We start from the raw sequence: 13,849 nt of genomic DNA, 5'->3' as shown, positions 1-13,849 counted from the left end.
GGGGGGTCAACCCTCCCCTCTGTACACGGCGCGTGGGGAAAGGGGGAGCCCCGCCGTGGGGCGGCGCGGCCCTCCCGGGGGTCTCGGTGACCGCCACCGGGCCGCGTAGGTGCCTCCCACCGACGGGGCGGGGGCCCTTTCCGGGTGCACCTGCTCCGCTTCCCGCGTGGCGTGCGGGCTGCCAGCGGCAGCAGCCCTCGGGAGGCGACGACCCCGCCCCGACTCCCTCCCGTGGGAAATAAAAAGGGATGGCGGGAGACCAGGGGATGCCGGCGGGACTCCGGGGGGGGCGGGGGAGGGGGCTGGGTGCGTCGCTGCGGCTGCCGCGGCGCGGGGGATTTTTGCTATAGTTCCCCTTGCCGCTGCCGGGCGGTGGATGGTGCCTGCCGCCGTCGCGGCGGGTGTCCGACGAGCTCCAGAGAACACGTTTTTTGATACCGAAATGAGTCAGGATGTGAAAAAATGGCGAAACATGCAAAGTTCCCAGGCTGCGCTGCCGCTTAAAAAAAATATACATATATATTAAAAAAAAAAGGGGGCTTTGCAGGGCTGTCGGTGCACTCGCCCTTTCCTCAAAGGGCCGCGGCTCATCAATGAGCCGCCGACGGGGCGGGCCGGGCCGGGGCGGGGCCGCGGGGCCGCTCCCCAGCCCTCGGCGCCGCTCCTGCAGGGCCGGGGCGATGTCGGGGCCCGCTGCCCCCGCCCCCCCCCCCCCCCCCCCCAGAGGCAGAGCGGCCCGCGCGGCCGGGGACCGTGCGTGGGGCGCGGTGCGGCCCGCGGGCTGCCCCGCCACCGCCCCGCCACCGCCCCGTCGAATTTCTCGTGTCCCGTAGACTCCGTAGGTCCTGTAACGGGATTCACCGGCACTGGCAGCGCCGGGATGCGCTGGCAGCTGGGGCCGTCTCCCCGAGCTCTGCATCGCTTCTTGGGCTCACACCTTGTCTCAAATTAGCCAGAGGGTGCGCGTCGTTCCTGCTTCACCCTACCCACGCCTGCGACAGGAGCTGCCCTCCCTCCCGGCTTCTATTTGCCTACCTGTAAAATGGGTCAGCGGCGCGGGGGACCGGCACTAGTGCAGGGTGGGGGTGACGTCTTCGCATTTTTGCAGAGCATTTCCCTGCTAGGAAGGGTAGGCTTTAGTGCTACTGGCACTGGGAGAACTGGAAAAGCAAAGACTAATCCAGCTCTGCTCTACACCCGGTCAACTTTATAAAGTGCCGTCTGGCATCAGCAGAGAACAAGGCTACTCAGATCCATCAGATTTTTGAGGGTTTTTTTTTCTGGTAAAGGTGTATTTTGGGAATGAAGGAAATCAGAAGGCCAGAGAAAAGATGGGAAGAGACCTCCATGTCCACAGCGTAGCTAGCCACTGTGGCCGGGTGTTGGGGACGTTACATTTAATTCCTTTGAAAAGGACAGTAAGTGATGCAGAATCAAACCCGGTAATAGTCCACAACAATATAATTTTTTATGTGTGTAAATGTTGCTTTCATTACAGTAACAGGAATGATACTCCTATAGCTCTGTTAGGATCCGATGGTGAATCCTTTACAGAAAGGTACTTAAGAGAGAGATTTCTGAATGCTGCTCTGCCAGTGAGTGTTGCTCAAGCAGGCAGGAGGCCTGAAGCTGGGCCTGTAGCCCCTGCAGCTGTAAGGCTATGGCAGGGTTCCCTGGATCTGCTGTCAAGGGCAGTAACTGCATGCTCTGCGACCGAAAATGTACATTTCACTGAAGCGGTGTGGTCATGTTGCCTATAGTTTCCCACAGAGGTATAAACGAAACTGCAAGGTTATCTCTTCCTGCTTCTGCGGGAAACATTCTCCCTTGTTGATTTTTGCAAATATTTCAATGTTAACTGAGACGAATCCAACATCTTCCCCATTTGGATGTAAATTTGCTGAATAAATGCAAAGAATGTCTATTACTGCTCTCAAGAGAACTGTTAATATGCACAATTTCCATCTGAAGGTTTTGTGTGAGACTACATTTCTTCTCCAGTGACTCTGAATAAATACTTTTTTTCTTCCCAGATAAAAAAAACCCTCCACATTTGGTTTATAAGAATATTTAAAATTGCAAATAAAATGTATTTTCACTGTGTTCAAAATAAAGAGGGAAATGACACTTCCACTCCAGGTTTAAAGATCAGTCTTCCCCAACCCTGCGTGTACAAAACCCACTAAAATCAGTAAGGTGTGTGCATAGACTCCACTGGTGTTGCTTCATTCTTAATGTTTAAAATCTAGCTAAAAATAAGCCATGACTCTACTACGTTATTTTATTTCCCGACCATCTGTAGCCTGAGGACATTTGGGTGTGAGGGTTCTTTATGATATATCCTTGCCAAAGCCCTAAAGAAAAAGAAATCACCCTTCTGCGGCTGAACTTACAGATCATATGCCCTAGACGGGCAGTAGCAGATGACTTCTTGTATTACCCCTTCCAAGTTCATTAATTAGTGATGTCTCTGAGCCTATTTATAGTAATTGCATCAACTGACAGAGTAATTGTAAACAGTGTAAGTGCATGTTCTGGTGATCTTTTACTTACACAAATTATATAAGAAGTTTCATAAAAGTAATTATATAAATGGTAAATACACGTTGAATTACTTTATTTCCTGCACCTCCACTACAAACACAAACCTCAAAATGGAGTTAAAAGCATGTGAAAAAAGTTTCAAGAATCCTAGTCAAACATCAAATCCGGGACGCGTTGTCTTCATCCTCAATGTTTTCCTGTTGCGATCTGCTGTTTAGCTGGCGTGACTTGGGCTGAGTATTGCCAACGTTAGTTAACTAGGCATAACCAAACAGAAAAGGGATCGTGAAGGAAATTTAGCTGGGAGAAGAAGAACAGCAAAAGCCTGGACACTGGGATTTTCCAAATGGATAGGATGTAGTTGCATAAATTCTTTTTAGACTTTGGAAAATCCCATCAGCAATCTCTACCTATCTGTTGTTCCTGCTTTTGCTGAGTTTGTCACAGAATCTGCAAGGAATACTGTGAAATCAGTGTCTAACTACTTGCATGAACACACACACGTGTTTTTTTCTATCACAAGTGTTATAAAGAGCCACCTTTCTTTCCCTCCGGTCTGAAGGCAGCTTAGAATGCCAGAAGGATTTTTATAAATGCACGTTAAGATGGGCTTTTTTGTTTACTTTCTGCATTTCTCTCAGCCTGTGCAGCGAAAAACAACAAGCAACTTTCACTTTTTTAGTTTCACTTTTAGACTGTAGTTACTGTAAAGTTTCAAATGCAATTGTGGCATTTTTATCATTGAAAATCAGATTTTTTTAATATATCTTGGCCAGAAATATTTTCAATAAATAGTATTAACACCCTTGAAGCAAAATAAAAATGTATATTTTCCTTTAATGTAGACTTCCTAGTGTAAGTTCCTCATAAAAGAAGATAAGAAGGTTGATTAAAAACTCTGGAGAGGGAGGCAGGAGACTGGGGTTTAATGCCGCTTGTTTCACATGCCAAGTCACTTAGAGCCACCTATTTAGCCAAGTTCCCCTACCCATAGATACAAATTATGTCCAACAATGTGCATCGACATTTTTGTTCCAGTAAAAGGCAGTGCGCGTGAGGGGCCAGCCTGGTGGCTGCTCTGCTGCCTTCCTGAGGGGAACCTGCCTCAAAGGTAGCTGGACCTGCTGCCACGCGGATTTGCATGTGCGCCGGGACTCTGATAACAGCAAACACGTAGCTGTGAGTGGCAACCACCTGCCCCTCTGAAAATGGACGTTGTGTGGCCCTGGTTAGGGCCAAAAGAGATGGCAAACTGGGGGGCAGCCGGAGATGTGGCTACCTCCACGCCACCATACCCACGTTTTCTTGCAGCCAGGATGAAAAGCCAGAGAAAGGGCAACAAGCCAAGAGGAAACTGTCTCAGCAGCTGGAAACAAGATCCCCGCAAGGCTGCACAGAGCCCCTCCTGGCTGAACCATACGGACAGCAAGAGCATGGGCTGGGACCTCTCCTGCACTGGCTGCGGGATTAGACTGCCATTCCCTGTCAGGCTTTGCAGTGCATGCATGTGTTTAGAGAAAGGAGGAGATGCTCTGCTGGCTCCTGCTCCAGCTGTGCAGATGGCACAGCCTAGGTCTTCAGGTTTGCACATCTGGTTTCAGCACATGGAGTTCCAGAGGCTGCCAGACCAGTGTTACCCTGTGACTGTACCAGAGAACCTACACTGCAGCATGTTCTGGAATAAGAGCAATGATTCAGATTTAGCAGTTGAGTGTGTTATTTCTTTTTGTTTATTTGTTTTTAAAGTAGAGTTGGCCTTAGCCCAGATCTGGTAGCAATAAAAATCCAGTTACAAGGTTAGACTGAATCAATTGAAATTTTGTATGAAGGGGATTACCAACAGAATAAGAGATCTGTTTCCTTTCTGGTGTAACATCTAGGTTTTCCTGATGGCAAAGTCTTGGATGATCCCATCAGTTTAAATGGTGAGGGAAAATCAAGAGGGATCTGTGCTGCTGCTGGGAGAAAGCTGTAGGTTACCGCTGTATCATACAGAGTGAAAGGAAGGGACATAACTTGATGAAATTAGGATCTTGAGTGAGGGAGCAAAGGTAAACCTTACAGTCTTCAGCAGAGGCTCTTTTTTTGTGGTAAACCCTCTTTGTTTGTGTCTGGCTTGGAAGGAGAGCAATGCCTGAGGCCTTCCAACTGCAAAAATGAGAGTGCTATAGGAACTGAATATATGTTGTACAAAAGCAGTTACTTCATTTGTTCTGAAAAGGCACGGTATAGTAGGTGCAAAATGAGGCTTGTGGCAAGTGGCACCCGTTTCTTGGACACCAGCAGAACCACGCATCGAGTGGGCTGCCCAAGCGCGGTGGGCTTCGTGGTGCTCCGGTCGCAGTGTCCCCCTTGGAAACTAGCCCCTTTCCATGTAAAAACCTACATCATCACACAGATTTTTTTCTCTTTTTAAAGCACAGTACTAACAATAAGAAGCATTCATTGCATATGCAGTTCCATCTTTTTAACCTGTAGCAGGGCACCGAGATTCAAAGCAATAGAAAAATAACAATATGGTGGGGTATTGACATTGTATGTTATCAGCATACCTGGAGCAATACATCCTTTCCACCTACTCTGGTCACACAGGAGACTGTGTGATTTCTTGCCTTTACTTTATTGCTAGCAACTAGTATTTCAAAGGCAATTGTAGTGTTTATTTATTTATTTAAAACACAATGTGATAAAAATATTAGACAAATTTGATTAATAACAGAGGATAGGACAAATAAATGTAAACATAGGCAAATAAGTTTATTTTCTTAAGTGATTCATTTAAGCATACTAATATGTCAAGAAATAGCAATATGCCTTTCAAAATGATAAAGTAAACCCTATTCACAAAAGAAGTGATTTGCTCTGTGTACATGGTTTACCTAGAAGGGTGTGGTTACTATAATGTATGCCTGGCTGGCAAGCAGAGAGGCTTTTGTTCTGTAGCTGCTTTTAAAAGTGTCCTCTGTCAGAGGTGCACCTTTGTACTGGTTTAACAGAGGATTCAGCTTGCTGCTTCTCTCCTGGTTTTCCTCTTGTAGGTCCAATGTGACTCCAGTGATGTTTCTTCAGGGGCTGTTGGTATGCCCGGCTGTACCTAAAAGCAGAGCTTAATTGAGAAACCATAGCAGTGTAGTTGAGGGTAAACACGTGTGAGTGAGTTTAGCCACTTACTTGTGTGATGCAGAACATAGCAGCTTCCCATAAACACCAGCTGCTTACGTTTACCCTTTTTTCACTGTCATGCCACTGGGGAGGCCTAGTTCCCCCTTGCAGCAGTCTTCCTCCCCTCTTGTTTTATTGACTTGGTACATTGGAAGGAAATAAATTTGATTTACACCGGTTTAAATAAAAGGGTGGGCAGACTCTCATCTTGTCAAGCCCATTGTCTGTAAAATTCCTTAATTTCTCCTTGTACTGGAACATACGTAAAGGAGACATGTTGCCTTCTGTGGTCCTAAATCACTGGTTGCAGACTTGTCTTACAGATTTCCTTTTATAGGTTAACTGTTATTAATCCCCTCTTGCAGATTCATCATGGACACTTACACTTCACACACAAAACCCTATTTCCCACTTGGTCCATAATCATCTTATTAAAATCCAATATTTTATAAGCTTATAACCTTCCCCCTCTCAAACTTTCTCCCAGCATTGGACTAACTGAATATTGTAAAGTTGGAATCAATATCTCCTTTCTTTTTTAATTTTCCTTCAAACTTACCCCATCACTGTGGTAGCCTAATGTAGGCTAGTAGATGGTAAAACTTTTCATTTCTCACTATATTTGTCTTATGTCCTCAGGCCCTATGTCACTCCTATCTGTATTAGTCAGTAGGAGGTGCCAACAGATTGGCAAGAAAAGTAATTTTTTCAGGCCAAGACAGAATTAATCACCTCTATTTTATACCTTGCAACCCTTGTTACCCACTGCTGTCCAAAAGCTAGTCAAATTATGTTTGCAGTAAGGTCGTGTATACAAATAATGCTGTGCTCCTTCCTGTCTTCCTTGTGCCCCAAGTGCCACCATTTAATGCAATTAAGCTAGTCCTACATCACACCCTTACTTTTGAAATAAATTTGCTGGATCCTAACTAGAAGCCTAAGTGGTCAAATAGGTGATTGCTTTCACTTAGACAACTCCAAAGCAATCTCTATGTTATTACTGCGTATTCGTGTCCAACAAACTTCATGTATCCTGTTTGAAAATGCATTCACCAAATGTTTTTTAGCAGTAACTCTTCAAATTGCGTGTAACGTTGCGTCTGCATTCATTTACATGCAATGGTTTTCCAGGGTTGGAAATGCTTTGCGGACCTGCAAAAATATTTCCTGAGGTACCTTGCAAATGATGATTGACAGCATTCAGAAACTTGTGGTTTGAGAGCTCAACCAGATAGGAAAAGGACAGTCAAAAGTATTGAGAAGGCTTATGCTCATCTTCCTGAGCAGAGGGCACATCAGCAGTGGCTGGGTGCTTAGTTTTCTCTAGGGATTTGAGCCTGTATTGGGTTTACATGGCAAGGTTAGCCTGAAAAAATTAGCCTTGGTGGCTAATTATAAAAAGGCGTTGGTCCAGTGGACTGGTGACATAAGTGAGTAGAAAACCAAGTCTGTGGCCAGAGTGACTTGCTGACAGTGCTCAGCTTTGGGAGCTCAGCTCTACAGGAACTACAAAGACAAACTGTGAAAATGAAAACAGCTTTAAAAGACAGGTGTCAAAGTGGAATTTTCTGTGCTTTCCTTTACTTCTCCCTTTAGTGAAGGCTGGTGAGTTATATAGAAAATGATACTTGGAAGACTCTCTCATACATTTCTTATTTAGATGCTCTAGTCTCTTGCCATGCACTCTCTCACACGAGTAAAAAGCAGCCATTAACTTTTGCATTCACACTTCCAGTGCTTTCATTACGTTCATTACTAATGATTGCACTTTCTGGACATGCTGGTGTTTGTATCCCTGTTCTTTAATGTTTTATTACTTTTGTTCCGTGCTTCCCATATGTTTCCGGGGAGAATTCCCTTCTTTCTTTCACGAGTCTTGTTTCTGCTTGCTCTTTCTGTGTATGCCAATTAATAATGAAGGCTATGCCTGTGCTTCCCCTCCCTATGGCACAATGTGGTTTTCTCTAGCTCTCACTTTTTGTGAAAAGTAGGCCATCTACTGTTGCTTTCTAGTATGGATTACAGATCGCCCAGCAAATGGCCATTTTATGCATATAGCTTTAAAGGTGGACCTCACAAGTGCCTAATCTCCTGTTTATAGGCACTTCTTATTTTCCAGGTGTACTGCGATGCAAAAGTCTCCGTAGCAAACTGTAATCTTATTTCTTGTTTTCCTTCTTTTGAATAGTAACCAATATATTTGGGTCATGTGCTCAGCTGCCATAAACCTACAGTTTTTCATTTTGTAAAACAGTGTTCAGGTTTGTTAATCTAAGAGTCTTCCCCAAACAGACATTTCTCACAGTTATACATCAAGCACCTTTCTCCCTTCTCATCCTCACTGAAGTTAGAGGACAGGAGATGACCAGCTAATGATTTAGACAGCTATTAGTGACAGTTTTTGTCAGTTTAGCACATTCTTGTTGTATGGTGGTTGTTGGTTTGTTTTGGGATTTTTTTTTGCAGTGTGGTTATGAACAGAAAAGTGACTTTAAAAATTGAATCTTAGCAGAGCACATATCTATTCTCCATATGTCTTCTGAGTCATATCTGGATAGTACACTGACGAAAACAAGCTCTAGTGTTGTCAGCACTGTAAAACACAGAGAGCCGTGAAAAGGGAGCTGGCCCTTCATCTGCCTGTTCTACCACCAGGTCAGCGGTTGGGTTCTGATTCCTCAGTTATTTTTGGAGATGCTACAGAAACTGAGCATTTAAAGAACTTAACTTCTTGTTGGAGGTGAACTCGCTGTGGGGGCGATTGTTTGGACTTCAGTTTGATGGGGATATTTTTGCTAGATTAGAATCAGATGCAGCCAAAGACAGCTTTTCTGGTCTGTACTTTTAGGTCAAAGTTGGATATTTCTTCCTTTCCTTCCTGTGAAAACTGGCTGAAGGACTTGTCATGCAACATTATTATTGGAAAACTTTTCCTTTACTTAGTCACCTATTAGTCTTAAGTCTGTAATAAAATATTTACTACTGGATTCATTAAGAATAAACCATGTTCAGTTCATTTTTTATTCACTTGCAATCATATATGACTTGTTAGTGCCTTGCCTCTCTATGTTTTCACATAGAAGTTTCATCATTTTTTTTTTTATTCCAGTTTTAGGTAAATTGCAATTTTTCAGGGATATTCCCTTTTCTCAATTAGAAATACAGGTATGATCATAGCTACTCTGGGGGGTGATTTTTTAAAATTCACCTATTTTACATAGGCAAAATTACAGAACAATTCCATCCTCTTGAGTATCTGACTTTAAACTGGTCACCAACAGAGAGGCAGTCTTGCACTGGATGTGATTGCTGTGCAAAAGAGAAGGAAAAAGAAAGTAGATAAAAGTACCTTTAGTAGCTCTGAGAATGATAAAACGAGATGGATCCTTAGTGCTTTGTGGGTAGAAATATAAGACAAGTAGAGGCAACTCAATTTTCTTAAATAAGACAATTAGGGAACCAGCTAAATTGCTGGGGGGTGCATATGAATAAGTAAAGCATCCATCCTTACCAATCTATCACTTGTCAGATGTTGTTTTAATTTGATGAGGAGGCCAATGTCTGCTTATAGCCCCACTATCTGCCCAAATGTAACTGGAGAGCAGGACTCGACTCTTAGGGTGAGCTACTAGAAGTCAACAGTGGCAACACACCAGCTAAGCGCCATTATGGAGCTGTGACAAATGTCTTATTGACAGACATGTAGAAGCTATCTGATTACGCAGGAAGGGGCATTAAAATTAACCTCAGATGCTCTAAATCTCAATGGAGTAAGCTAACACACGCACCCCACAAATTCTCTCCTCTGAGGTGCCAGTGCCTTCTAGAGGTCAAGAATGAAGCTGAAGGCATTTACTGTGGGTTAGAAGAAATATAATTCTGGAGAAGTTTGGACAGAACTGAGGAACATTTTTAATCTTCTAATATAAATGATGAAGTAGTCAATGACAATGTCTAAATGGTCCATCTCTAGTTTTCAGACTTGGCCAAATGAGTGTCATGAGCTGACTACAGGAACTGCATCTTCAGGCTGCTTTAAACACAGGCATAAATCCCGTACCAGCTCATACTGCCCAAGTTCCTGTGACTACGCAACTGTAGGGGATAAAAATGTTCAACTGAAGCAGATATGTATTAAACCTATTTTCACACTACCAGAGGTTGTTTCTGTGGCAAATCATGTGATTTTTTAACCTCAGATACCTCTCGGCTTTGCAAGCAATAGAGACAATCTTACTGATTCTGTTTAAATGCCGAGTTTTAGGTACTCCTGGTAATACTTTAGCATCATTTGTAGAAAAGCACTCACACAATTTGGCTGAGACAAATTTTCCTGTGATTTTGCAGACAGTTTTCACCTTTGCTCCTCACCTAAATTCCCATTTAAATCTAAATGTTTCAAAGACAGCTGGGCATTGTCATAACAGAGTCTGTACAACCTCTATCTTCTGTAAATAGATAGGTAAATAGACAGACAGACAGAGCTGCTTCTAGCATCAGTCACTGAGATGTCAAGTGCTTCTCTGTAAAGTCTGTTTTACTTAGCTGACATGACAGGAGCTGATCTGTACATAACTGTGCCAAGGAAGGATCATCTTGTCTGCACGTTTCTTCAAGTCTCTGCCTTTGCTTGAGGAATTTGAGGGCTGGTGATAATGCGATATAAATTATATCTTGCCAAAAAAGCTTTGAAACCTTGCTCTATGAACCACGGTCCTTTTTTTTTTTTTTTTTCCCCCGTAATAGTTCCTCTGGAATTCCCCAGTAAGAAAACATACTCTTAACCTTCCCAGTGACATTTTAGTTGTACTTGGCAACCACACAGTTCATAAGGATTTTGGCTAATATTCTAGCCCAGCTGGCTATTTCTCTCCTTCTAGTGCACAAAGATTGATATCCACTCTTCTGGTCTTCCTCAGACAAAGCTGGTATTATCAGAAAATCACTCTTTTTTTTTTTTAATGCCTTACTAAAGTGTCAGAATTCAGAGATTCTCTGGCTTTTTTACATGCTGTAGGCTACCCTAGAAATAGTGGGGTTTTTCAGCAGTTTCTAAAAGCCTCAGGGCCATCCTGTCTTCTATTTTCAGTTTCCTCTCCAGGTTTTAGGGATTACTCTAAACCTACAAAAGAATATGCTTTGTTTCACTTGTAGCTAGTGATTCACTACTGTTTGAAAAGACGGGGTATTTTGTCACTACTTACTCTACTCTGTAAGATTCAGGTCAGGCAAATGTAGTTTTGTTGGTTTTGACTTTCCCAAAGAGCAGTGGCCTGTGGATTTCCCTGACCTTGCGGTGTCTGTGCTTTCCTCCTCAGCATAAATATATTGAGATTTTTGTTTCTGTAACTCAATGGCAGGTTAGGATATCCACTGCTATCAAAACTTTCCATAGGACAAGGTCATGCCTGGCTTTGGAGCAATTTACCCCAATACTCTATTAGCAGAAATCTTGTGTAAGGGACTATTCATAAAAGCTTCACATGGTTTCATATGAGGGAGGAAAGAAAGAGGACTGTTTTATGTGGAAAGTAGCAATACCGAGAATATTCTTTGAGTTACATGAAACATTTTCAGGCAATTTGGTACATTACATAATGTTTTTTTAATGGGTGTTGGAAAGGCCCCATCATTCTGTATTTCTTTCCTTTCTGATACAGATGAGCTGACTGCGGAGAATGACCTCAGGGTTATTGCAGACAACAGTGAAACTCACAAAAGATTCATTTGTAGAATGAGTGTCTTCCACTGGTCTCATTTCACAGGAGAGCAGCACGAAACACACCAGCCACTTCCCTTTGCATGAGGAAGATGCTCTCCACTTGCAGCTATCTCCTGCATTCTCTGAATTAGTAATGGTGATGGAGGCCCTGATTCAGGGAAACACTTGTCTGCTTATGAACCTTAAGGAAACACTCAAACCTTGTCAGCCTCCTTTTGATTAATCACGTTTTGGTACTGAGTACAGAAGTATGAAAGGCTCAGGCCTTCCTGAATTAGCCTCTTGTGTTGTAAAGGGCAGGGAGGAGAATACTGCCAGTACCAAAGGAATAATTTCAACATTAAAAGTATTGGCCAAATGGAGAAACCAGAAAATAAGCACTATTTACAAGAAGGAAGATCTACTCAAGTCCATGTGAAATACCATATCTTGGGGAAACATATCTGCCTGCCTGTTGGCTTTGGGAGAGCAGTTACCTGAATATATTGCTGTCCTATCAGGATTTTGTCAGTTTGGTTTTGATCTAGATGTATGCTGTGTTTCATCTTGTAGGATCTGTTACTGTGGCACTTGATCTTCCAGATATTGTCAGGAAATGAGATCACTGCTACAAGGGAATTGCCTCTCCAGCTTTTCATCCTCCTTGCCTCACATTTCAAGAGACCCACATTCTTCAGACTCTCCCTTTGAATTTCCATATCAGCTGCATTGGTACTGTGCTACAGCTCAAACAGACTGCTAACCTGTACCCTTCCTATACACTGGGTCTCAGCAAACAGCCACTGTGAGTTGTCTCGTCTGTAATCTGCCCTGTCAAGTCCAGTTCTCCTGCTGAGCAACCTAGGGCAACAATGGTGAATTTTAGCTTGGATTGGTCATAAAGTTCACTGTATACCAGCTCCGACAATAGAAACACCAGGCCTGTTTTAAAGCGTGTATGCTTACCATGAAGTAGGAAATCCACTTTCCAGGGTTCATCAGACTTACTGACACAAGTAATAGTGCCTGAGAAGAATGGCTCTGCATGCCTCTCCTGGGTGCCTTTTGTTCACCACATGACTGAAAAATGACCCTTCCTCTGGCTTTTCCTGCATTTTGCATTTCTAGCATGTCTGTAATCAAGAATGGTCTTTCAGGACTGCCTACTGCTTTGATGACATATGCCTGCTATGCTTTTCTGTCTCCTTTCATTAGCTGGAAATACTTCCATAATGTCTGTCTCAAATACTTTGTTAAATGACTGACTTCTTATTTCTTAGGGTCATCTCAGTGGTGTTCTTTAGAGTGCCAGTGGCATAGGACTAGAAAGCAATCCATCGATCCTTTTCAGAAATAACAGTTACCAGGTTGCCTCAAATTTAATTATTCTCATAGAGTTACATCTTGGCAACTACTTCACAGTTTCCCTTTGGCTGTATTACCATCTCATCAAGCTTTATTTGGACATAAAGTTATAGATAAGCTTCCCGAGGCTTAGGCTTTCAAGGCTTTGATCTTTTTTTTTTTTTTTTTCCCCTCCTTGATCAGGAAAGCTGTGACTGGCAAACCAATGTTCTCCCTTTCCTGCCCTATTGCAAACTGAGGAATCTCTCTCCTATCTTTAACTGTCCTTGCATTAAAACTCGGTAGCCACCTGTAAGAATTCCTTCTGTTCTCTCTATTCTGGAACTTAGTCAGCATTTTAGTGCTTCAGAGTACTAAGGTCAGACTTAGCTTTTCATCTTTAGCAAAGTAAAAGTTGTTCAGCTTGAAATCACACTGGAAAGCAAGTTGGTTAAAACAGTGCAAAACATGGTATAAATGATATTCTTTTTGTTCAGCCTGACTCAAACTAATTTAGCTTTAACCATATATTTGAGATAAAATTTATATGAATCACAGATTTGAATTAATTTTACTGCACTTGTTTAACTGAAAGTGTAATTTAAAAACTATGTTACTTTTAGTACAGACAAGCCTCACTGGTGATATATAAATAATACTATTTACATTCATTTAAACTCCCTAGTTACATACATTTCTCAATGTACTGAGTTAGTAAAACCTACCAGCCAAAGTACTTGGACGAGTTACTAGATACTTCTTAGAGATAAGAAGTGGCTGATTTAAGTGTTTACCGATTAGTTGCTTCATTCCTGTATTGAGGTTTGGGCACACAAACTACAATTTTAAAAGCTCTCTTAAATTTAGAGTGGCAGAGGTAGTGGGTGAGGGCATGTAGCAAATCAAGGAGAGGACGTGAAAGAGTAAAGTGGTGTAAGAAACAGGTTGTTAGTTACTGATAGAAAAAGATGTGTACATACGTGGATCTGTAAGTACATATACATTAGTTTAGACGGAATTCAGACTCAGATGCAACTCTGAATTTAGTTGTTAGTTCTTGAACAGGCTCTTTGCATGATGTTGTATGCCTGCTTTTTT

The sequence above is a fragment of the Chlamydotis macqueenii genome, chromosome 3 (genome assembly GCF_036417535.1).
Source record: "Chlamydotis macqueenii isolate bChlMac1 chromosome 3, bChlMac1.mat, whole genome shotgun sequence".
Taxonomy (NCBI): domain Eukaryota; kingdom Metazoa; phylum Chordata; class Aves; order Otidiformes; family Otididae; genus Chlamydotis; species Chlamydotis macqueenii.
The sequence above is the reverse complement of the archived record's forward strand: the minus strand, read 5'-3'. Positions refer to the sequence as shown.